General features: G+C 43.5%; 1 protein-coding gene across 1 annotated transcript in view; it reads right to left on the bottom strand.

Moving 5' to 3' along the window:
- The window catches only part of gli1 (GLI family zinc finger 1), a 48,299-nt gene extending 23,746 nt beyond the window's left edge, over positions 1-24,553 (bottom strand). The window contains exon 1 of the mRNA XM_071922684.2: positions 24,417-24,553. The gene's annotated coding sequence lies outside the window, so the exon portion shown is untranslated. The remainder of the gene's footprint in view (positions 1-24,416) is intronic.
- Between the last annotated feature and the right edge of the window lie 422 nt (positions 24,554-24,975).

Raw genomic sequence — 24,975 nt, 5'->3', positions numbered from 1 at the left:
TGCGTGTGCGTGTGCGTGCACATGATAGGGGTCATTATATTATATGGTGTTATATCATCACTTTCATGCTTGTGCTTTCCCTCAACCTGGCTCCTCGCCCTCTTTCCCCATCTCTCCCGCTTTATCTCTTTCTCTCTCTCTCTCCTAAAGTGTCAAACGGGAGCTCAAAGAAATTGTCAGAAATGGAAAATTCTAACTTCAACATGCAAACACAAGCTCTGTTCCTTAGAGAATGTGCTCAAATTTGTCTGAATCCACAAACAGCGATCCATTTCATCAGCGTGCCAAGGGAATTTGGAGGCTCTGCAATAAACTATAAATCAGATGAAAACTGGTGACTGCTCCGATCTGATAACAAATTTGTTCAGACAAAATTATAGAGATGAGAATAGAATACATTCTCCGCTTTTTTTTCCCATTCCACATGCCATTTACTTAAACAAACCTCATCAACTTACAAAGTGAACAAATTACAGAGCAACTATTTGGAGCATGTACACACACACACAACACACACACACAATACACACACACACACACACACACACAACAAAATGTGCACTTCTCATGTGTGGTCCTCCTTGGAGCTGAGTTCATAACTAATATAGAGCAGGCGTTTAGTTTAATACCCAGATGTTGGTAGGGGCAAGGCATCCGGGCCTGCATTAGCTTTTAATTGGCTGGGATCCCTGAGCTGATGTTTGGGGCTTAGCATGTGGCTCGAGGAGACACACACAGGCAAAAGCGCCCACACACACACACACTCACACACACTCGCCCTGAACGAATGAAAGACTTGGCCGGGTTCTGACAGGGCGGCACTCTCATATGCCGTCAGGCAGAGACGAGTCATGGCTGTCCAGAGGACTCTACAAACTAAACAAACACTGACAACACATACACACACACACACACACACATACGCGCGCACGCACAGAGTTGCATCTTTGAGATCCCAGGACTGACTGACGCCATACTGCTGACGCTTTGCAGCCGGCAGCCATGATATCTGCCGGGTGGATTATTATAGCTCGCAGTAGAAGGAAGATTCATGACACACAGAGAGAGAGAGAGAGAGAGAGAGAGAGAGAAAAGAAAGACAGAGATAGAATGATACGTAAAGAGAGAGAGGGATAGAGAGAGAGAGAGGAGATTGAGAGAACGAGAATGGGAGAATGATACGTTGTACTACAGTATCTTTCTTAATCACAAAAAGCAGTCTTCCATTCACGCAAGCAAGGTGATTGGAGTGTGTGTGTGTGTGTGTGTGTGTTTGGGTGTGTGTGTGAGAGAGATAGTGTGTTGCGTTCCCACCAGGGCTGTAATCAAGTGGCATTAACATAACTAAAAGGCAACAAATCAGCTAATCAGCTGGCTGCGGGTAGGACAGGGGGGGGGGGTCAGCTTAAAACACACACACACACACACACACACACACACACACACAGGCATATGAAAACATGCTTGCATACAGGCACATTTTCTCTCTCTCATTCTCTCTTGCTCTTCCTCACACATACAGACACACACACAGGAGAACAGATGAAATTTCTGGTTTCTTGGGATCAGCCAGGTAATTTAAATTCATTGTGAAATGACTCCTAAGTGTACTCTTTAGTGTTACACTCTAGTGTTAGTCACACTTTGGTGCCAGTCCTCTCGTCAGATATTGGGCTAAGGCGACCAATGGGCCAAACTCCAAAAAAGTAGTCCCAAGTAGTCCTTTAACATAACACAATGACGCTGCCTTGTTTCCATCATGGCCCTTAAAAATGAAAAGGGATCACATCCCACATGAACTATAAAATGCATCTCCTTTATTAGCGAGAGATTTTAGGGGTAAATTGTGGAAAAATTACAAGCACACTGCCTACCATCCCCCTTGCTAATTATGACCAGTTTTCTCACTGTCTGTCAGTGTTAGGCTAATCCTAACAGAGCAGTTCTGAGTGTGGACTCCACATAATGCATGTTACTCCAAGTTGTTAGGCTTCCATTTACATTTGGATGAAGGCTGGCCAGATGAAGTTTGACTGCCAAAAGCTGTGGTTTGTAAGAGAATTTCAGAAGATGGTTTCTGATGATCAGAGCTTTCTGTTCTTTGTGCATGTAAACACTGATCCTATCTCACGCATGAGGAAGGGGCTCCCTTTCACTGCGTCTCAGCCCTAAATTCCAGTCTGTATCTCCATGCAGTGCTCAGTGATGCGCAGGGAGCACACACACACACACACACACACACACAAACAAACACTCGCTCTCTCTGACACACACACACACTCAAACACATACACAGGCATACAAAGACATGCACACACATTTACACATACACATTCACACATACAGATACATAGGAAGAGAGATACACACTCATACACACATATACAGACACAGGCAAAGACACACACACACACACACCCACACACACACACACATACACACACACACACCCTTGGCACAGGGGAGGGAGAGGGTGGCTGATGGCCCAGATGACCCAGGGAGTTGATGTGGTAAACACAATAAGAAGGGCACAGTTTACGTCAGCAGCTAGTGAATGGGTTGCTAAAGAGACACAGACACAGCTAGACAATTGAACAACTTGAAAGACAGCGCAGTCGTCGCAATTTTGGAAATCCCTCCACCTTGCCTCTCTCCCACTTTAGGACTGGAGGATTTTTCAAACAATTCCTGGGGCATGTATGTACAAAACTGGGATTTCTATCTCAGTTCACTCTGTGGAGTTTTTTGCAGTTCTGTTATTTTTTTCCTCACGTGTTCTGTAGGAGGATGTGCTGTTTAGCCTAACACATATGAAGAGTTTGGTTCAAATATGAGATACCCACCATTTGAAAAACACCCTAATAACCTGGGATATAATTCCACCAGAATTTCCTCTCCTACATCTAACATATATCCTATCTACCCTGTCAGACTTGAATGATTCAATAAACTTAAAAAAAAAAACCTCCTAAAACATTTGTTTTAGGAGTTTAAGCAGGAGAAATTAAAGATAAAAGGCGGCAGAGGAGGAGAGTAGATTTTTACCACTGTTTCCTGTAGAGAAAGAAAACAGAGGTAGAGTGATTCACATGAGACGGAAAAAATCTGGCGGCAGCAATGTTGCTGTGCGGCGGGTGACTCAAAGTCTGTGTGTGGTATTCATGCCCCCCTTTCTCTTTTACAAAGAGAAGGGGGAGTGATAGGGGGAATCAGAGGGAGAGAAAGAGAGGGAGAGAGAGGGAGAGAGAGAGAAAGAGAGAGAGGGAGTGAGAGAAAATGAGAGAAAGAGAGAAACGGAAAAAGAAAGAGTTAGTTGATGAAAGAGAGAGAGAGAGAGAGAGAAGAGAGGGAGGGAGAGAGAAAGAGAGAGAGCAGTGTTGAGCGGCACTATGCTTGAGCAGTCCTTTTGACTGACAAGAGAAGGACTGGAGACCTATTGTTGAAAACCCATTCCTCACTGTATTGTCTGACCTTATCAATGCAGGGTCAGCAGGAACAATGGTGAACGTTCCCATAAGTTCTCATTCATTCACAATATCCCAGGGGCAAACAGCAAACACAGGTGCTGATCATCAGTGCTCTGACAAAACCTTGTATCTGCAAAAACTTTCAGAGAGTTGAGAAATATCCCAATGGCACCCATATTTTAATGATATTTTACGATGCATTACCTACGGTTTGGCTCAGTTCCAGGGTCAGGAAACATTTTCTATGGGATGTCAGCTTGCCAAATTTCCCCATAAGTTTCTTCTTATATTATCTCTTCTTTTCTTAATTTGGTGAAAGTACTTAACACTTCACTTTACAATGACCTTATTCCAGTTTAATTAAAGTCTGTAGAAAAGTAATGTAATGCTAAATAAAACTGTTAATACTGTACAAGTAATTGCCTAATGCCCAAAATAGTATCACATTTCAATAAGTACAAACACAGAATTATTGTGTGCTTATAATACGTTTCCATAGGTCAATACACTGTGATGAGGCCATTATAAAATTAAGTGTTCCCAAAATAAAAAATGGCAAAATTGTTGATATATACAAGGTTACTGCAGGACGCAAATATGATATACTGCTATGCTATTGATAACACATGTAAAGTTATGATGGCATCCCTTCCATTCCCTTCCAAAATCCTATGCACTAATAAGTAGCAGCACCCAGTGAATGGCATTGGATGTTATGTTATGTTATGTTATGTGATGTTATGTTATGTTATGTTATGTGTAAAATTCCTCATGGATTTTGGACTGATATGTTGAATTTGTATTCATTCCCTTATCGTTTGTAAGACTTTTATCCATTTTACTCAAGGCCGAATAAAATGAAAAGGCTAATTCCACCTGTGCGATTAAAAAAAAAAATCCTCCTTTTGGGTCACCAGACGTTTCCTATTCATTACCGGTTATAAAGCCTGACAAAGAGAAGGCTTCTAGCCCTTCATCTGCCTCTTCACTCCCTCGCTCCCTCTCTCCCTCCGGCTCTTCACGGAGAACAGAGAGGAGAATCATTCAGTGGCTGAAAAGGTTAAAGTCTAGCCGAGGGCTGGAGTTCTTGCGTCTGCCAGGGGCACCTGAAGAGGGGCAAACATTTACCAGCAAAGAAAAGAGGGGGAGAAAAAAAAATCAACAGCCTGCCCAAGAGCTGCAGGGTCCACAGTGAGTGGTGGTGTAGGGCCCTTGGAGAGTTTGTCTTGTAATTGAGTCAATTGTTGACCCCCTGTTCAGCTTGCCTAGACGATTCTTGGGAGGAAAAGCCTGCGGAATAATAAATGTTCTCTCTCCTTCTCTCTCTCTTGCTCTTCATCCATCCATCCCCTACTCCTCCTCAGCCCCCCCTCCCTTTTTTTCCGTTGTCTCTGAGGATAATTGTGCTGTGAGTCAAAGGCAGTGATTTAGGGGGGAACTGTTCAGGGATCTGCTGGGGCTACAAGGGGAGGCTTACAATCTTTTCACCCAAAATCTTTCTCTCCCCCCCTCCTCCTCTTCACTCTCCCTTCTCTCCTGCATTCTCCTCCTTTTTCATTCCTCCTTTTGTTTGCACCGTGGGATGAATTTTAATCACTCCCTCTCCACCTCCGATCCCAGTCCCCCCTGTTTTTTTTCTCCCTCTTTCCCCAGTCTGGCCACTCATTCCCTATTTCCAAGCCCATATCTAGCACTGTAACACCTTCTCTCCTCACCACCCCTCGACTGATAGGCCCCTCAAAGGCTCCGAGACAACATGGATACAGATAGAAGCCTTTGATGACGAGAGGAAGGGGGTATTTGTCACTCCAGGTTTAGCACAGACCAAATGTCTTTAACGGGCACGGGGGAGAGAGAGTAGAAGGGGGAGAGAGAGAGAGAGAGAGAGAGGGAGAGAATGACAAAAAGAGGGAGAAAAGAGGGAAGGGAGGGGGCGAGGGGGAGACAGCAAGACAGAGAGAGGAGGGGCGCATTCTGTTTGTGAAGAGAGATCATTTTTAAATGCCTCCTTCATTCAAGAACACTTTGTTTGCACAAGGGCTCTAGTGTTGTGTTCCTATTGTGCTGGCTCATCCCGAGGGACAGTGCAGAGCTGAGCCAGGGAAACTGTTGTCATTCACATTTCGCTCATTTACTAATTAGTAGGTGCTCTTCACAAGAGTGGCTTACAATATGCACATACAACTTAAAAAGTAAAGGTAAAGGCACACTATCGCAATCAGTGCGAGTATAACATCCAATGAAATCAGTAAATAAAAGAGATTACAGGAAGTCAGCCATCTTCTAGAACAAGTGCTAAGAGTAACCACAAGGATGCGGGCCGCCGCGGCTGACACGGGCAGCAGGCGCCCTGACAACACCGAGCCAAACGGGGACACTTATGACAGCTTTTATGAGGTCCCACAGTGCTTCCTCACTTCCTCCCCACAGTCTGCAGGCGGTCAGCCGACACATTTGTCCCCGTCTTACTGCCCTGCACCAGCTGAACAACTTTACAAGGGAACTCAGGGGGTCAGGCAACTCCTTGATGCTTTATGAGAACTTCAAACGCCAACGTCATGTACAGCAAGTGCAATAACCGATACAACAAGTTCATTAACCCAGGTATACAGTGAACTCTTGAACCTTTTGGTAATGCTGTGTTCTACTAACTCGTCCATAATTGGATGTGTGTGTGTGTGTGTGTGTGTGTGTGTGTGTTTTTGTTTCCCTGTGTGTGTGTGTGTTTATGTGCAGGTTTAGATATCGGTGTGTGCAGCTGAAGCACACAGTCATTGTAATCTTTTCCCTGTATTACTCCCAAGCAGCATAATCTACCTATTAGACCACTCTGGAGAATGTGTGAATAAATGAAACGATCCCCCCTTTCATCTGGTATTATACAGGGAGAGAGTGGGATCCTAACTGCCTCTCTCTCTCTCTGTCTCTCTCTTTCTGCCTCTCTCTCTCTCTCCATCCGTGGCCCTCCTTGTGGAGTGTTTGTTAGGAAATCCTGAACAAACCGCGGCTGTTTGTTCTCTCTTTGTCAATGAGTGGTTTTTATAGACTTCTACTATTGACAATCGCACGACTTCTGTTGGCCTCACACAAGCTGGATAACACTGTGCAAATAGGTGTATGTACACACACACACACACACACCCACACACTCTGTCCGAAACACACTCACAATCTCTCCAAATCACCCACAGCACACATTAGGACACAGAGAGGAAAGCTCCTTTTGAAAAGAAATAAAATAAGTACTTTCTATAACTGCCAAAAAAATTATGTAAGTAGCTCAAAAAAAATGCTAGAGGTTGCGTATCTAATACTGTAATAGATCCGCAACCTATTAGAGTATCTAATGAACTGTAAATTATATACAGTAGCAAGTGGCACATCTTGACACTATGGTGAAAGGCAGCTGTAGTGACCTGTCATCATCACCATTCACGGCCATTAAACGCATTAGTATGAATCCAGTTAACTCTGCGTCAAATAGGAGAGCGGAGGGCTCGCTGTTTTCAGATTCCTTGGCTGTGACTCAGAGCAGAAAGAGAGAGCTGAGGAAGGGAGGTAAAGAGAGACCGGGGAGCGAGAGACACAGAGTGAGAGTGGTGTGAGAGAGAGAGAGGTAGAAAAAACAGAGAGGGAGCAGGGCTAACCCATGTCAATGGAGGAGATCATGGATGCCAGTAGGGGGCTCAGCCTTCAGCACAATAGACCCCCGACCGGGCCAAGACCCTTAATACCCATACTCCCATTTCACACATCTTTTCACAGCACCCATATACCCCCCCTCCACCCCAACCAAACACCCTCCAACTCCTGCTTAACCCCCCCCCCCCCCCCCCCCCCCCCCCCCACCACCACCACCACCACCACCACCACCTCGACACTCTGGCCATGCCCCCTGATTGCAGCACAGCACAGCGACAATGGCGAGAAAGCCTTGGTGCAACTAGGGGCCGTCCTAAGGCTCACACAGGGGCCATCAGGCCATCAGGACACCTTGTCTTTGTGTATTGGAAGACAATAGCAACATCTCAGGAACAGCAATAAAGGCTTCCTCTGTCCTAGCAGGGGGCTGTTAAGAATGACAGGGGCCTCCAGTGTCAGTGGTAAATGGGTCATTATCATCTGATCTGAGGTGAAGTGTGGAGCTGATAATGAGTCCATACTTGAAATCACAGTTCCTGGCGAGAGCCTGTTGTGTTGCCACTCAAACGCGTTACAACTGTTAAAGGACAAACGGTGTGAGTCAAATTTGAATTGAGGAGAAATGGAGCCTCAACAGCCTGATTCTTTTTTTCCCCAAAAATATTTTTTTTTTACATCATGTTTTACATCATGTTATGACAGCTTGCTGCAATATCCACTGATATCCCATGTTTGAAAACGAAACAAAATATGGATACTTTATCGATAACAATAACTTCATTACCGTCCTTCCTGTTTACAAGATCCATCGCTAAAATATTTCAGAATGACTTCAGACCGGTTATTTATTAAAAATTTCAAAGTATTTTGGGTGTGATCCGGCGCAACGAGAGAGACATACAAACATTTTTCTTCTGCCAAAAGAAAACATCTTGAAAAAACTAATCGTTGGGAGTAGGGAGGAAAAATATACCTCAACATCCTGGGCAGTTCCAAGGGAATTCTGGCTCAGGCCCAAACAGCGGAAAGAGGGTGAAGAAGGCCGGGCTTTGTGGAGAAAAGGGATAGGGAGCGTAGTGAGGAGTGGTAGGTAGCTTAGAAACGATTTACATTGGTTAAAATGTGGCTTTTCGCATCAGGCTTTGAAGAAACCTCTAGCAAAAGGGAGATTTTTTGTATAGTGCAAGCAGCCATTCTTTGAATCTGATATTGGCCCTCGTTTTTCCCATTTAAAGTAGAAGCAAATTCTGCATCAGGAGTTCTCTTTTTTACTTGTGTAACTAGCCCCTTTGCTGCTGAGAGAGCTCACTGCCTCAGTAGCCTGAGGACATTATCAGGCTAACAAACTAGCCTTCAGTCTTGACTTAGCTTAGCTTCACTAGCCTCTCGACTAGGCTGCTGGCCTCCACTCAAGCAGACCCCCTCCTCCTTTTACAAGGCCCTTCAGTGGCCGGCTGGTTGCTAGACAATGTGCTTGGTTATGTGGGTTATGTAAAGACCCTCCTGCACACAAAAGCCAATGTGGGCGCCTGTTATGTGCAGCTCTTCAGAGCCCCGGGTCAGTTAGCAGAAGAGCTCTGGCGCTAACACTCCAAGTTAAAAACGTTTGCTCTTCAATGTGTTTACTGAGAGGAGAGGAGAGGAGAGGAGAGATGGGCCAGTGAATTATCTGCTATTTGCTAATTCCACTTCCCCTCAATTCCCAACCCCTCTTGACTGAGGTTAGAACAACTCCCTTGTTGACCTGTGGGTGTATTAGAGGGTGTATCAGCAAAGGTGAATGTGTGTGTGTATGTGTGCGCGCGCATGCACATACATGTTTGTGTTTGTGCCCACATGTAGCCTACTTGCTCACATGGGTGGTTATATACATCTGGGGACGTTGACGACTTGTGGGAGTGTATGCTTATATTTATGTGTTCAGTTTGGTATTAGAGATTCTGTCACTCTGGATTCATCAATGAAGGGAAACATAATGTGTGTGTGTGTGTGTGTGTGTTTGTGTGTGTGCATGTGAGCGTGCGCTGGTGCATAGGTGACAACAGACAGAAAGAGCCCTCCAGGCAATGACATGGTGGTAAGCCACACACCTCAGACACACCGCTAGTCTGCTCTGATGGCCAACCGACGGGGGAATGAGTCCTGAGGTAAAGCAAGCCACTGTGCGTAAAGGTTCAACTTAAAGACACACAGCTTTGCTTACATAGAAATACACACAGATGCTGTTGATGTTTGCATACCGCAGACTGTCTCTTAACATACTGCCTGTGTGAGTGATCAGGCATGACGTAGAACCGCAGAAACATGCCAGAACCCCGACTGTGTGAAATTATAGTACAACACAGTTCAGTTTCACCATCCTAATCTTAACTACGGAATGAGTTTCCTCAGCCCATAAAATATGATTGTGAAAACGTTTTAATGTGAGTACTTGCTTTTTGACTGGAACATCTTGTTATGACATGAAAAGACCTCCCAGTTCACTGTTACAAAAGATGAAAAAGACTTTCTTTTCTGTGTACATGAAATGCGCTCAAAGAAAGCTGATTCTGGTTCTAAAATGTAAATATCATCGGAAAGGAAAACATTTAAAATACTGACAAGGTTCAAAGTTGCAGACTCATACAGTGGTAGTCAGTGCTGCAGGGTTTTCCGAGCAATATATTACTCTTATGATAAGAACAACAGGGCAGCAGCAGCACAAAAAGCACATAAAGTGGAACTTATGGGCTTTTGTCATATGAGAGCAAATATGGTGACTGAGTGCAAACTTGTTAAGTTAATTTGATTGGAATTTCGCTAATAAAATCTCTATAATGTCTACATCTCTAACATATGGGAGATTGTCATATGACAGCATATTTGGCGAGTGCATGCAAACTTGTGCTCAGTTAATTTGAGTGGGACAACGGTTGTACATTAATGAACAGCACTGGTAATCTTGTGCAGCCATCATGTATACATGCTGTTTATTTTCCACTGCAACAAGAGACAGTAAATGTTTTAATGAGTCATTTAAATTGCAGAGACCTTCTGCTGCTATCCCAGAGATAAAACTCACAAACAGAAGGTTTTGTTTAGGCAACCTGAGATGAACCTGGACCGCAGTGAACTTTTACTAATGAATTTAAGTTTTCATCATGTCCTAGACAGACGCCTCCACCCACAGAGAGAAAACACCCACATGTATGAACATCTAAACACACCTACATACGCAAAGAGACAGAGAGACACACACGCTCACACAGAGAGAGACACACACAGACATATAGGCACTTACACGCATACTCACTCTGACACCCAATCACCCTCACACACACTCAGTCTGACAAGCTGGAGCATGTGTGACAGAGCTAGTTGGTTGGAAACAGACATCCCTCTGCCCCCAGGCTCTCATCTATCCCACAGGAAGCTGGAGTGTGAGCCGGGACACACAGGGAGAGGGAGGGAGCAGCCACAGGGAACGAGAGGAAGGATCCTCAATTCACCATCAGCTGGAATTACATGCTGATGCAGCTGTTTATTTGTAATGCTGTTATAAAATAGATTTTTTTTTATGTTACTCATGTTACTTGATAGTAGTTTGATGATACTTGATGATAGTTTGAAATATAATGTACAGAAACAAGTCCAGTTTATCTACATATTTGAATTGGTATAAATGCATCTTATTTTTTAGATTGTTTTCATGGTGTTTTTGCTTAATTTATCAGCATACAGTGGAAAGAGACGTGGAAGATATGAAAGAAAGAAAGGGGTTTGGTATAGGACAAAGGTCAGCAGATTCAAGTCCACAACATCACGTGTCCGCAGTATGCAACTTAACCCACTGAACCACCAGGATGCCCACTGTCATTATTTCACACTCCTATGACGACCATGATACATAAATCTCCTTGAAATGACAGTTAAAGGGTCTGCGCTAATGTAATGCGTCTCTCTGAAGCAGAGATTGGAGGAGGAACCGGTCTGGAGCTGAGAGGGAGAATGAAGCGCTGACCTTTTGGGGAACCGCTTCCACATAAAGTATTGTGACTATTTGCTTTTGAATCCCTGCTCATTCTACGCAGCCACAATTTTCTCCCCTGTTTCCTGACTGTTCAGTCTACACCGTGAACCATCTGAAAACCAATAAATTCCTTAAGGACAATGGACTGCAGTGACCTTTAGGAGTCAGAATACAGTAGTTCACATACATGTTAGAAGAGTGACTTTTTGGTGCCAAGTGGTGGTGCAGTGACTAGGACTCAGACCTTAGATTGAATCTCACCAGATATTTGTCTCCTCTGTCTTCCCTAATCTGCCTCCCATTTAGTTTTCCTACTGTCTCAATAAATAACAACAAATCTGAGGGGAGAGGACTGCCCACTCCTATTTTAAGAAGAAAAAGTGTGACTTTTGTGTCCTTTTTTGTCTCATATGAAGATACAATTGTCACTTTTGCTCGCATTTTGGAGGACAGTAACCAGCGTAGCGATTTCATTCTCCAGCCAAAAAAGCAAATAACAATACAGTATTATTCTTTCAGTATTTTGTGATATATTACCTCTTCACTAGACATTTCTGATGCATGTATGCTCTAATTAGCTTATTACACACCACCGTAACCTGTGCCAGAGACCTGTCGATGGTGTTGCAGTTCCTTGGTTGCCAATAGACGTCAATAAGTCAAAGATTACTTAATGCCCCTTTAAACTTTATATCATTTAAGCAAAATACTTTAGACAAATTCCTTTAAGTACAGTGGACAACACTGACCTTTTGACCCGTGCAAATTACAGTACCTGACACAAGCTTGGCTGCAACGACTCTCCAGGGAACTGGACCCCAAAGCTCAGCTAATCACTAACAACTTCCCTCCTTACACAACATCCACATCCGCGACCCCTCCCCCACTGTACACCCACACACACACAACTAACACATACAACACATAACATTCACACAGACACACGGACACACACTGCACACACGTGCTCACCACATTTCTGTTCCGCAGCTGTGCAAGAAGACAAGGGTCGATAAATAACCACTTTGAATAGGATCCTGTGGGTTTCGATGTTTGAAACTTTTTAAAATCCGGGGATTGTTCTCTACAGCATGAAAAGCTTCCGTTCATATTCCAAACGAAGCTCTCACCACACTGAGAACTCAGAGAGAGTATCTGACAGTCTGTCAGCAGACTGGGGCTCTTTAATGGACTACAGGTGCCAGCTAATAAGGGCCAATAAATGCGCCACAGCAGAACAACTGCCTGTCCCACCATGAATAGAAATAACGGGAGAATAGTGATGGACAAGGGGATTTTAACTGCTGGGGAAATAATCAGCAGTCGGGAAAGTCTTGACCTGTTGCAGAGTCATCAGTTTAGGAGAAGCTAATGTGGGACTGGATGGATGTCTGTTGTGGAGAGTTGTTTTTCAGTTCAGAAATATAAAAATGGGGTTATTTCCTTCATATTAATCACAATTTAATATATCAGTCAAGATCCATAAATTGTTGTCTCATCTCATAGGAACAAATTCAGACATTTTATTTATTTATACAACTAGTGGCATACAGTGTACACCAGTGTTTCTTAAATCTGCGGCACAAAATGGTGCATGGTACTAACTGTTGGGCCTGCATAGTATATTCAGTTAATACAACCTGGGTTTTGTCATGAGAAGAAACCCTGGTGTATCCATAATTAGTAAGAGTCTCAGATTTAGTAAGGGGAACCATTACTCTGATTAGAAACCCTGAGCTCTGACTTGGAAGTACAGGTAAGGTAGATAGCACCTGGGCAGCAATGAGGCTCTATCAGTGGTTTTTGCAGTGTTTGGTCAGGTGTGTGTGTGTGTGTGTGTGTGTGTGTGTATTGTAGGAGAATTAACTCTAAACATGTCCTGTAGCCACCTATCCTCTGACTAACCAAGGCTTTACCCATAGAAACAATGGGATCTAGATAGGACTCTGATAAGTTTGCCAACACCTTTTAGGGGCTGAAATGCCTCTTTCATAGGCTACCTTTATATGCGCACACTAATGCAATAATTACCAATAGTCTGAGTAAGACAATAGCGTGAGTAAGCCGTTTACATGATTCTATAAAGTCACACCTCCCCTAATAATCCAGTTTATATGTGACATCATGTGGATATTGTGAGTATTGTCTTATGTGAGTTTCATCAACTACACAGGCACAACTTGATCACACTTAAAGAAATGCAATTAAGGTGTGTACATGTTGTGACTGGTCTGGTTAATGCAAGAAAAATTGGAGCACTCCACATATGTTACTGCAGCTACGCTAGGAACATAATCACACTAATGTAACTGCAAAATGGTGTTTACATGGGTCCTGCCTTATTCACATTTTTGTCTTAATCGAATTACAGTCGCATTTTTTTGTGTGCATGTAAATGTGGTCATAGATGTCTCTTCTCACACCACTCCTAAATTCAACTGACTGATCACAAAGGAAAAATACCCACAACATATACAAACTAGAGTTCATTACTCCAATTCATTAGGACTTCAAGTGTTTGAAAAAGTATAAAGATGTCTAACATAGTTTTTACATTCACATAAGTATGATGTATAGAGAAATGATTAGACAGCCTGATAGAGTTTGCCTCTGAAAAGAGAAGTGAGCGTGGATCCCTGTTGACCCTCTGTCTATTCAGCGGAGTCTGGTCGTATAAGCCTGGCATAAATGCCCAGCATGGAACCTTGATCCTCCCAGCAGTCCCAAGACCAAGAAACTCACTCTCACAGCCTCTCCCTTTCACTGTATTCTGCTCACACACACACACACACATACACACACACCACATACACACACAAAGAGAGTGTCTCTCCCCCACCAGTTCCTCTTCCGTTGTCTCACGCTCTCCCCAAACTTTTGGTAGCAGGTGCATTTGTGCGTCCTCCTGTCCCGCAGGCTAACCCCACTCTGCGCCCCCTGGCATAAAAAGAGGGATGAGAGCGAGGGAGGACACATGGAGAGGGGGAGAAGCATCAGGAGAAAGATGTGGAGAAGGAGGAGGAGAGGACAACAGCCTCGGACCTGAAACAACAACAGCTGCGACAGCCACATTGTCATTCCAACATTTGTTTCATGCTGAGTGCAGCAGCAGGTCATTTCACGGCATGGGAACCACAGATCTCACTCCGTTTTGCATCCTCACTCACTCCATTTTGCATCCTTAGCTGAACTGAGCTGAATTCGTAATAGGTCAGATGCAAAATACGCAGTGCAAAATGGGAGCTGTAGCATTGGGTGAGTACAATTGGATATTGGGCAATATTATAGGGGCCATGATTTCTAAAACAGGGATTCTTAATCTCAGCGATACCGCGTTGTTTTGATAATAGATTCTCTTTTCATTTTACGGCCATCAATAGATTCTCTCAGTCCATGCCCCATGACAAGGTGTGGTAACATTCAATTACACTCAAACAGTAGCTGTCTTCAGTAGCGGGGGCATGGTGTGAAACCCACCACATCCGTCACACCCGCATCCATCCAGTCACAACACAGAGGTGAGCGGGTCTATGCCTGGAGAAACGGCCTGCAGAGAGCTTGGTGTGTGGCCGGAAACAGTGGCTACTGATGCTGAGGAAACAACAATCTGTCCCAATGATTTAACATCAAAACATTGTTTAAATACCAGCTGTACTGTCAAGTCACTTCACTCCTTTACTATCTATCTATCTATCTATCTATGATTCTACTCTAACATAAGCTCTATGTATTATAAGATGCAGATGTAAGCTTCATAGACGGTCACCCACACTTTTCTCAGCAATACGTTGGTAATGTTGTATGACTTAGTAACCCTGGGCTGCTCCTAAATGGGAGGCCATGTTTCATGTTTCACTACACACACTATAATCATGTGTGCCTTAGAGACCTTCTTTACTGGGGCTCTTCTTGTTAGTTATTGGCTACCAGGAAATGAAGGCCCTCCTCGTGTAATTAATGGGCACAATTATGTAATTGAGGAGGGGTCTGCAGTTTTCTGCAAACAGGACCAGATGTCCTCTGGGCCTGCCTGTCGAGAACTCAGTTGTTCTGGTCACTTACAGTGGGGTCAGCACCCGTACCAAGACCTAGCCCAGCCCCCTGCAGCTACCCAGACCCCCTTTTCTTTCTCTTGTAAATAAAGACTTAATGGTTTACAAGTCTTCCAATAACCGTAATACCTTCAGAGCGAATTAGCTCGCAAAGCAGCTAGACACACAGGCTGGAGTGAACCGAGGCTGCAAGGGAGAAGGAACGCACCCAGATGCATTTCTTTTCAAAAGCATATCGTTGTTGTCGTCAGGTGAAAACCTTGTTTTCATGTTTTAACTTCAATTAAAGGATTGCATGCTCCTCTGTGGATTGAGAAAATTCTACAAGCCTTGGGTTTATGAAACACTTTCAAAGCAAATTGGATTAACTGGAAAATGCCTAGCCATAAGCTAAAAACAAGGGTGTTTTTCTTAGATACTGAGAAGCTGACATTTAGGATATACAAGGTTTTCACCTGACAACAGTGACACGCAGCTTTGGGTAAATATTAAATCTGAAGATAAATGCTCCCTGTTACCACATAAACTATTAGTTCACTTCCTCCGGGCCTCTTGTTGCAGACTGTGTGTGTGTGTGTGTGTGTGTGTGGATGCATGTGTGTGTGAACATGCTATCATGGTGAACTAACTAACCAACCTCTGAGTCTTAACTTTAGATGATTCCTGTGCTGCCAGCTGATTTACATGCTGCTGATGTCATCCCTGCTGTGTGTTCAGTCCTACACAGTTACTGAGGCAGGGAAAACCTCCCTGTTTCAACAAGTTGGAGAACCTCAACACTAAACAATCCTTTCGATGTCAAAGTAGAACACCATGTGAGAAAGACCTCAAACTGATTTATATTGTTTAATAAAAATGAAGTCAACATAAGGAAGGGAAACCTCCTTGTTTCAACAAGTTGGAGAACCTCAACACTAAACAAATCTTTTTAATTTCAAGGTAGAACACAATGTTAGAAATACCTGAAATGTATTGATTAATCTTTGTAAAATGATGTTATCTTCTGAATTTTTAAGACGTGTTGATGAAACACGTTTGATCGGTTGATCTGTAAAGTTTGCATCATACAGTATGCTTCTTGCTCTCTACACATTTATTTTTTCAGAGTTTATAGCACATGTGATGTTGAACTAAAACAGTTGGACCTTTCTGCAGTGGGCAGTTAGCTCACATCCAGCCTTGAATCTCCTCTGTGAAAAACACAGTTTGATAGCTGGTTGTTGAGTGAGCTACTCTCCTTCCATCCTAAACATGGGGGAATCTATGTGAAGGCTCAATGTGGGCCCGGATCTTTCTCATGCTGAGCAAAACAAACAGTCAATGCTGGCACGAAATACAGAGGAGGCGGAATTATGCCTTATCTGATCCAAGTCCTTGGGTTGAGACGTGGATCGCCTCGGCCATTTCACATTACATGAGTACAAGCTCTACTTCTTGACTCTTCAAGGTAGAAATCGGACGAATCCTGGAATTTCTTTCACCTTGACATAAAGTCTTCTAATTGAAAAAACAAAAAGTAAATCTGAAATAATCAAACAATTTTCTCTCACATTAGTGTGTTCACCACTGTTTTCTCAAAAACTAACAAGAATGAACACAGTTATGCAGTAGCTTCCAGCAACACTCCAGTGATAAAATCAAGAAAGGCATCATAAAAATGAGAAATATCATCTAATACACTGAAGACCATGGTTGCTCAATGAGTGTCAAAAAAGTCACTCAGTATAGTTTAGTCGGGCAGGGCCGGGCCAGGCAGCCAGGCAGCCAGTCAGGACGGTTGAGTTGTAAATGTGTTCCAGCAGGAAAAGCCAAGCTTCAGAGCAAGGCGAGCAGTCTGGAGTCGGCAACTTTCCCCTGCTCCAGCTAGCGCACCGCCCTCCCTCCCTGCAGCCCACCCAAGAAGCAGCCCATGGGCATAAATTTGAGAGCCTGACTCACTGCGGATTTAAAACAATCTGCATCTCTCTCCCTCCCTCTCTCTCTCTCTCTCTCTCTCTCTCTCTCTTTCTCTCTCACTCTTCCACTCTCCTTCTCTCCACTCACTATGAAATTTTTCTCTCTTTCACCCTTACTCTGTTTGGCCCTTTCCTTTCCAGCAAATCCCACTGGTAATGAAAAAAAAAGCTCTTTCTCAGTGCATGCCAGTAATATTATTTTTCTAAAGGCTTAATTAGGTTTGTCTTTGCAAATATTGCAGCGAATGGACAGGAACTGTATTTCTGTGTGTTACTGTAAGTGGTTCTTCTTGTAGGCTGCTAGCCATCTGAAGAAGACAACAACAAATCTTCGCTGAAACAAAGTTAATTACATCTCACAAAACATAACCTTCCAATAGTTTGTTGTTTCCTGAAGGGAACTGTTTTCTCAATAACAACTTCAATAGAAAGTAGACTGCTAGTTTCCATTTATGTTTTATGGCATTGGACCACAGGGAACATAACTATAAACAATATTTGATGCTACAGAAAAAAACATCCAGTTGATTCATTTCTGTTTAGGCTATCACAAAACCAACAAAACAAGTACACCACATCACTTTTGTGACTGTTTATCGTGTAGCTGTTTAGCCTAAATGGGTTACATTTGGTTGCAGATGCTTCTCTTCGAAGAAAGATTTATCAGCCTGTTTGTGCTATGAAAACAATCAACAGATGTTACTTACAAATTAAAATTAAGGTACGAACTCATCCCCGGATCATCAGTGAGAGTCTGTGACTTTCCATATGGAACCTCAAGTCAGATTAAAGCTCTACGAAGACTGAACATCATGTAAAGTCAGTTATAGTAAATATCAGGCGTAGCTTTTTGACTGAGGGTGCAGTTACCTTTGACCCACAGCAGATTCATGTCAGTGTATCAGTGACGGGGTCCGCCTGCATTTGGCTTGCAGGGGGTAGTAAGTCATGTGCGTGTCACTCTGCTACGTCCATGCATGTGCACGGATTTCCTGTTCTGGCATCTGATCTGGTTAACGTGGCATCAGCAAACTACTGTAGCTTTTACTACTGTCACTCACAATGCAGGAAAATACAGTGAGAATGGGTGGGAAAACAAGACAAGAGGAGTGTAAGACAGAGAAAAAGAGAGAGGTTGCGAATGGGTCAAACAGAAGAGAAAGGATGAGAAAGTCAAAAAAGGTAGGGGCAAACTTGGAAGACATAGACTGAACTGAAAACGTGGAAGTGGATGGAGCGAGAAATAGCAAAGAGAGGAGTAGAGAAGACACGCAAAGAAAGAGAATCTTCCTCTTGCCGGACATTGTGGGTCTGGCAGGGACGATCGACTGACCAAGCGATTCCTTTCCTCATATAAATATGAAGCAACAATACCAATGTGGTTTGAGTCTTCCATTCTTTTGAGTTGCTTTATTATAGCTCTGCAAACCTGGAACAAATTGAGATCTGCCTCCATTTTAAATTTTAAAAAAAATGAATAAAATTGAATAGGCTTTTTGAGTATAACAGCTTAGAACACTTTTTAAAACTTGTAAACACCCGAAAATGAAACACATTGCAGAGCACTGCATAAGTAACCGCAAATGTTAGTGTTACGTAATGAGATTAATATGCTGAAACTCTTTCAGTATCTCCGCTGTATACTGCATGGTGAATATGCGGTATGGACTTTCAGACCCTCCAAAGAGTTGCATGTGGAACTGGTAGGGTTAGAGCTGCCCAGGACATCTGCCAGCCCAAGGATCTTAGGGTGTTATCTCATCTCAGATAACAGAGTTGTTGTCCAGAAGGCCCATCATAAACACACGCAACATGGATATGCCTCTCTCTCTCCTTCAGTGTCTCTTTCTCTCTCTGTCTCTCCCTCTCTCTCGATGGAAGTCGGAAATAATTATTCCGGCAATAAAATGTAATAGCTTATCACATAAAACTGTGCTGGGAATTTAGTGACTTACATACAAACTGCTAAGGAGTAATCAAGCGTCTACATTGACTACGAGTTAAAATGAGAGATTGCGGTTTTGTTGGATAGAGAAGAATGGGGGAGAAAGGGTTTTGGTCTGGAGCAGAGTTTCTCCCAGGTTTTGTTTTGGTCAAGTGAAAAGCTGCATTCAGAACACATATCACACCAAAACTCTCTGTAATAAAGAGAAATTAATTTCTCTTTAGATGGAGTGACGGCTCCTCTAGGCAGGATGGCCCTCCCCAGCTATGTAAAGGTAAGGGAAACAGCGGTCTGAACGTTTTCCTGATTGGTGGAGGTCAGAGGGAAGCGGGCAGTGAGGAGGATGACCGTCAGAAACAGTGTTGTAATTACACTGATGATGGTGGCACCCGAATGCACCGTGGCCATGGCAACCTGGTGAAATAATAAACACCGCCTCCTCTTCGCTTTCTGCCTGCCGACAGGACGACACACACGCCGTGAGTCATCAGCTGCGGAGAACACACACATTGAGGCACACACACAGGTACACACTCCCGCAAGAATATGAATGCTCTCGGTGAATGAACCTGAATGCACATGCGCGCACACACACACACACACACACATGCAAACACACTGACTATTCACTCAGTTTGAGATTTCAAAGTGTTACAACACATTCATTCAGTTATCACTCGCTCCCAGTGAAGACTGCAGCAATTACATCATCATTTAGACCCACTCTGATTGAACCTGATCAGTCAACTGAATCTGAGCGCTGAATATGATGCTGAAAAACCCCAAAGACAGCCCCAGTCTCCTCTGCTCTCCTCCTCACACACTGCTAGTGTTTCACCTGGCCTTTGTCAAGCCTCTCAGAACCCACAGCCTCCACCATCTCGCCCAGAAACCCCCATCACAAGCTCATTGTTATGAGCCGAGCTAACATAACAGCGGGAAATGAGTAAGGATCACTGCGGGTTGTGCATACGAAAGCTATTCACAATCTCACCTGGATCCTATTACCACTAGTTTGATTTCTAATATCAACCACATGAGACGATAGTTAGCAAGTCGGCGTGCCTGGCTGCTTTCTTTGCCATGCAAGCACACGCACACACACACACACAAACAGGCAAATGTATCAAAAACCGCCACCCTCATTCAAAGCAGAGGAGGAGGAGGAGGAGGAGGAACGAAGGGGAAGAGAAGAGACTCCGCCTGTTACTGTCAGTGGCGTGCTCAAAACTACATCACACACACACACACACACACACACACACACACACACACGCCTCAGGCACATGCTTCCACAAAAACTCTCATGTACATACCAAACATTCACATGTACTGCACACAAGATACAACCAACATCACTCATGCTAGTGTTTGCTGCCACATATGACTTGACCTTTTTGAGGCTCATCTCATCTAGCATTGAGGTACTGAGCTAGACGGAGGCTAAACATAAACATTTAGTTCACACTGCAGAAACATTCAGCATTATTGATTTCTGATGAAGGGACAATTGATGAGCTTCTTCGCAAAATGAGAAAACTACCATTTGAAAAACACAGACTTCCAAACTGAGATATCTAAATATTCACTATTGCTTATTAGTGAAATTATTAGTCATTAGTTATGGACCCTTGCTTTTAAAATAGTTATATTTCAGAGGATGTCATTGTCTGTACTTTGAAAACATTGAGCAATAAACATGAGCTAGGAATGTTTTATCCAAAGTGGACATATATAGATTTTTGGGTACTATGGCTTCAATTTCATATCATCCATCTGTCTGTAAAATAATTGTATTTTGGTGAAAAAATAGGCCAGCTCTTTCTCATTTTTGTTTCTATAGCTAACTAATTTTTTCTTCTCTGTCACCCGCCAATGGTATAATGGATGGGAATGGTCCAACTAACCATGAAAAATGATTTTCAGAATATTTCCCATGACTGCAACATTTCCCCATTCTATTATGTGTGACCTGTGGCTAATGCAATTCAAGCTTTCTAAATGTCTAATGCCTTTGCCCTCTGGTGTCAACCCACTACTTAGTAAAAGCCCTGCTCCTCCCCCATTCCTCTGTCCCATCCCAGTGTCAATCTGTGTATTGAATGTTGTATTTCTAGGAGGAGCGTTTCTCTACAGGAAATTCTGTGAAATGATTAGTGCAATCTGATTGAATGCAAGAATTATAGCTACAAGAAAATTCATGTTTAACATTTTTAAGGACAAAGCCGACTCTTCTTTTACATAATAATTCTGTTTCTTCATGTAATGGTCAGACGGTTCAGATGTGCAGACTATGGCCCAAGTGAAACCACGAAGTCTGTGTGGTAATAACCACAAAAACCATCCATGCACTCTGATCTCAAGACAAAGACGTCGACGAACAAGGTGTCATGGATGAGGAAAAGGATTTGCAGAGAGGAGGGAACACAGTGAGCAGAAGGCGATTGTAAAGCGAGAGGAACACCATGCAGCAGTTTGAAAACAAACTCAATCCAACGAAGCGAAATAACCTTAAAATACCAGGCCTTGACACTAAAAAAATGGAGGGAGCAGACCACCAAGCCTCCCCGAGCCTTGAAGAAAAAGAGGAAAACTAAAAAGACGAGGAGAGAAAAGAGTAGCAGGGGATAAAGACAGAAAGAGAGCGGGCTCTAGCAGCACTCTGTGTGTGTGTGTGTGGTGTGTGAGTGTGTGTGTGTGTGTGTATGTGTCCTCTGGAGCATCCCCAGGCCCGTCTCTCTCCCCCTCACCCTGTTCTCTGCGGCCGAAGCCCGTCAGCTCTGCGCTAAGGGCCTACAGGCTCGGCCGGGCCGCCACAGACAGACAGCTGCTATTAAACCCCGATTGTTTCAGGTTCACAGGGTGTGAAAGGGCCTGATTGAGGGGCTCTGATCCCAGTGAGGGTGGTCTCTCTCTCCCTCTCTCTCTCTCTCTGGAAGGTGGGAGGAGGGTGTTGGGAGGAGGAGGAGGAGGAGGAGGAGTGGGGGACGGGGATTGCAGGCATCACGTGACGCATGTTCCTTGCTGAGCGGACCAAAATGGAATCTGGACAAAAACACACCACTTGTTGCTGCCTGCCTCTGGGTGCGCGTGTGTCACGTGACTGGCGGTCGATAGTGCCAACGCAGAAATTAAAAACGTTGTCCACATCATTTAATGCCTGAGAGGGCCATTACTAAGAGTCCATGTTGAGATGTTTTCTATTCCAGCTCTAGCTCCATGAACTCCTCTTCATCGATCACATGCATGGCATTTCATCTGCATTACATTTTGTTCAGTATGACCACAGATTGAACCCCACCTACAAATGCTCCACCTACCTTTGTTTTTGCTAGCATCAAAGGAGGAAAAAGAAAGAATTCATTTCACTCTGTTCAATTGTATTCAGCTGGAGAGAGACTTATCACTATGCTGACTGTGGCTGTGATAAACCAGATCGGTCCTCTGTTTTAGCTGTCCTGGGACTGGCTATAGGAAGACAGTTCCTTCCTGTATGGTCTATTTGTTTAAGAGCATTCCTATTAAGGAGCCTTTTGGCCTTAACACACTGATAAAGACCAGGGAGCGTGAGGAAGCTCCCCTGCAGAGCTTTTCACACATGGCCAAAGGACAAGTGCACTTTTCTCCCTCAAACTCTCCCCCCGTCTCAACCTTGAGAAGGGCCCGAGACTGCTTACAGTAAAAGTGCTGCGGTGGTCAGTGAATCTCTTGGTGCTTCTCTGTGATGGATTATGTGGCCCATGTTAAAAAAGCAGAATCCATGTTGCGATGAATATTTATTTGCCAACACATTTTATTTCCCGCCTGTTTTCCTCATGATTAAATACATTTTCATAGGTACGTCCACACTGTGTTTTGAGTTCACACACTAGTTCTGAAAACCAAGGCCTTGTGAAGTTTCTGTGAAGAATCTAATTACACTGTTAACACTATTTCTATAAGTTCATCATAAACAATAATGACCTATGACTGTAATTCTTTGTCTGTTGTCCGGTGTAATCAATGAAAAAAAAAGGGGGGAAAAAGATGAACTTGCAGTGATTTGGAAGTTAATGCAATATCCACAAGTTGACTTTAAACTCTCCGAATGATTCCTTGTCCTTCCCTATCATGAATGTGTGTGTGTGTGTGTGTGTGTGTGCGTGCATGTAAGAGAGAGAGTGAGTGAGTGTCGGAGAGTGTGTGTGCAAACGCTGTTTAGTAAGGTTGTGAGTTTGTGTACTTAGCACTTCTCACTGTCAGTTTGGAATAAATAAGTGTTTGGCTGTTCTATTGAGTCCAGTGTTGACGCTCTTCAGTACAGGGCCACTACAGAGACCAGCAGCCTAATCTTCCCACATTAGCAGCTAAAGTCACCTCTTCTGGAGATAATTACTCAGATTATACATAGATTATGTAAGATTTCCCTCAATGTTTTTTTCCCCTTTTCACTCATTCTGGAAAGAAAGAACGAAAGAAAGAAAGAAAGAAAGAAAGAAAGAAATTGTGATTTGCAACTAAATAATCAGCCCGGCTCTCTATTAGTTCATAAGTGTTCATGTCCAGTCGCCCATGACTGACTGAAACAATTATCAATCAATTGATGGGGCATTAGCTGTAGCTTTCTGCTCTTACACTGTGCTGGCTGATGATGTTGTTCTGTGGGTGTCCTGACAGAAACTCACATTTGGAAAAGATATTGGCACCTCAAGTATTTCAGGTTACAAGAAACAGCTGTTCTCAGGCGGCCCTACGACCCTCGGCTGCGCCGGATGATTTTTAACTGTGTTGGCAGTCAGACCCCTAAAAGAAGCACTTCCCAAAGAGGTGGAGGTATAAAGACAGGAAAAGGGATATTTTCTGAGGTCTAAATTCAGACACACTTTAGTTCGTGCCAGCATAGTCTCCACATCAGCACAAGTGGATAGAAAAAACAGTACTAATGGTTTCCACAGAGTTTTAACCAAATGGGTGAATCCACCAAAACCGGTGTACCGCAGTGATTGGCATATTAGACATTTTAGCAAGTTAGTAGGAAAGATAACATGCAACACAATTACTGAACCTTGGGGTTTACAGGTAATATGAGTGATACATTTTACAATACTTCCAATGCGTAAAAACGGCACGCATCAACACCTCTTGTACTGAAGTGATAAAACCAACAGAAGGCCTGTTATCTCATCACTAATAATAGCAATACAAGCATTTGCCCAGTTCAACAAGGACGGAAAATTATTATTATAATTCGGAATACCATAAACATTACTTTCTCACTGTGAACAAACTCGTAGGCTACATAAATATTTATCCATCATCCGCTGTGATTTCAAACGCGTATCTGAGCAATCATAAAAGCAAACGTACCTTAGGTTAATGCAAGAATATTCTGCATGAAACTTTTTGACTTGATTCCCAGTCCGTGGAAGAGCTCAGAGGGTTCGGGGACTGAGAAAGTCTGAGAGTTTCCAATAAAGCCTCCCCCCTCTCTCTTTCTCTCTCTCTCTCTCTCTCTCTCTCTCTCTCTCTCTCTGTCTACTTTCTGGCAGACGCACTCAGATGGAGATGACTGGATTCTTCTAAAAACCGAGACTTTATCCTGTTTCACAAGTTCTTTCCCATGGCTTTTCTTCAGAGTCGCTTTAGGCAAACGGTGACAAAATTGTACCCCATGTTCGGCTACGGAGTCCCGCAAAGCTCCGGAGTTGGTCGCACAGCCAATGCGGGAATGCGCACCCCCTTCTCCTCCTCCCTCCTCCCTCCCTTTCTCCACAGTCTGTGGACCACCCCGAAACAGGAAGTTCACTTTTTGTTTTTCTTAAAAAAAAAGAAAAAAAAAAAAGAAAAAGAAAAGACAGAAAAAAGACCATGCTGCTTGGATTTTTCTCCTCAAAGTTAACATGTAGCACAGATCACACGCCCAAAG

The sequence above is a fragment of the Centroberyx gerrardi genome, chromosome 5 (assembly GCF_048128805.1).
Source record: "Centroberyx gerrardi isolate f3 chromosome 5, fCenGer3.hap1.cur.20231027, whole genome shotgun sequence".
NCBI lineage: Eukaryota > Metazoa > Chordata > Actinopteri > Beryciformes > Berycidae > Centroberyx > Centroberyx gerrardi.
The sequence above is the reverse complement of the archived record's forward strand: the minus strand, read 5'-3'. Positions and strand labels throughout refer to the sequence as shown.